The following is a 2,500-nucleotide window of genomic DNA, read 5'->3' on the forward strand; positions in this document are numbered from 1 at the left end:
GATGATGATAATAATGATAATAATGATAATGATAGTTCTATTAAGGATAAGGACAATAACAATACTTATATTAATACTAATACTAATAATTATACTAATACTAATAATAACCATAATGATAATAATAAATATGGTAATAATGATAAAAGTGATAGTAGGAGTGATAATAAAAATGAATGATAATGATGAGGATAGATATTATGATAATAATAATAGTAATAATGATAATGCAGATAATAATAATAATAATAAAGATAATGATAATGATAATAATAACAATGATAATGATAATGATAGTAGTTATAGTTATGATGATAAATATAACAGTTATACTAATAGATATAACAATATTGAAATAATGATGAAATTGATAATAATGATAGTGATAAGAAAAATCACAACGCAAATAATGATAATCCTAATAATGATGATAATAGTGATAATAGAAATAATGATAGTAGCAACAATGAGGGTAATGATAACAATAGCGATAATAATAATAACAATTATAATAATAATAATAATAGTAAAATGATAATCATAGTAATAGTAATGATAAAAAAATATATATAATGATAATAATATTAGTAATAATGTTAATGATAATAATGATATTTATGATTATTATGGTAATACTGATGATAATCATAATAAAAAGAATAATAACAATGATATTCATGATGATGATAATAATAACGATAATGATGATGATGCTGATGCTCATGATGATGATAATAATAATAATAATAATGATACTACTACTACTACTACTACTACTACTACTACTACTACTACTACTACTAATAATGATAATAATAATAATAATGATAATAATGATAATGATGATAATAATAATTTAGAATAATGATGATAATGATGATGATAATGATAATGATAATGATAATAATAATAATGATGATAATAATAATGATAATGATAATAATAATAATAATAATAATAATAATAATAATAATAATAATAATAATAATAATAATAATAATAATAATAATGATAATAATAATAACAATAATAATGATGATGATGATAATGATGATGATGATGATAACAATAATGATAATGATAATAATGATAACAATAATAATAATGATAATAGTAATATGATGGTTGTAATAATAGCAATGATAATGATAATAATAATAATAATAATAATAATAATTATACTACTACTACTACTACTACTAATGAAAATGATGATAACAAAATTGTTAACATTATTAATAACAACAATAGTAATGATAATGATAACAATGAAACTGATAATATCAATAATATTTGTAATAATAGTAATGATAATAAGGATAATAGATAAAAAAATAATAGCAACGATAGTAATGGTGATGATAATAATAATGATAATAATGATAATAATAATAACAATAATAATAATAATGATAATGATAATAGCAATGATAACAATGGTAATAATAGTAATAATAACAATGATAACAGCAACAACAACAACAATGCTGATAATAATGATTATGATAATAATGATAATAATAATAATAATAATAATAATAATAATAATAGTAATAATAGTAAAAATAATGATAATAATGATAATGATAATGATAATAATGATAATAATAATCCTAATAAACACTAATAGTAATGATAACAACAATAATGACGATAACAACATTAGGGATAATAGAAATGATAATAGAATAATGATAACAATGATAATGATAATGATTATAATGATGATAATAATAATAACCACAACAAATACAACAACAATAATAATAATGATAATGATGATAATAATAATAATAATATTCATAATGATATCAATAAAGATACTGATAACAACAACAACAACAACAACAACAATAATAATAATAATAATAATAATAATAATAATAATAATAATAATAATAATAATAATAATAATACTTATAATAATAATAATAAAAAATAATAGTAATAATAATAATGATAATGATAATAATAATGATAATGATAACAATAATGATGATAACAAATATCATAAGGATAGTAATAATAGTAATAATAATAATAATAATAATAATAATAATAATAATAATAGTAATGATAATAATGATAATGATAATGATTATGATAATAACAATAATAATAATAATAATAATAATAATAATAATAATAATAATAATACTAATAATAATAATAATAATAATAATAATAATAATAATAAAAATAATAATAATGATAATATTCATAATAATATCAATATTGATAATGATTATGATCATAATAATAATGATAATAATGATCATACAAAAATGATTATGATAATGATAATAACAATAATAACAATAATAACATACGTAATTGTAATAATAATTAGAATGACAAAATAATTATTGTCAGTATGGTTCCCGCTGGTAATAGAGATGATGATAATGACAATAATAATAGTAAGAACAGTACTGCTAATGATAGTAGTGATAATTATCGTAATAATATTGATGTACTTTCTAATGTATGCTGGTGACGT

General features: G+C 16.4%; 1 protein-coding gene across 2 annotated transcripts in view; it reads right to left on the bottom strand.

Moving 5' to 3' along the window:
- The window catches only part of LOC113813989 (sodium-coupled monocarboxylate transporter 1), a 12,677-nt gene that overhangs the window by 9,488 nt on the left and 689 nt on the right, over nt 1–2,500 (bottom strand). The window lies entirely within an intron of this gene.

Source organism: Penaeus vannamei, chromosome 1 (genome assembly GCF_042767895.1).
Source record: "Penaeus vannamei isolate JL-2024 chromosome 1, ASM4276789v1, whole genome shotgun sequence".
NCBI classification, from domain to species: domain Eukaryota; kingdom Metazoa; phylum Arthropoda; class Malacostraca; order Decapoda; family Penaeidae; genus Penaeus; species Penaeus vannamei.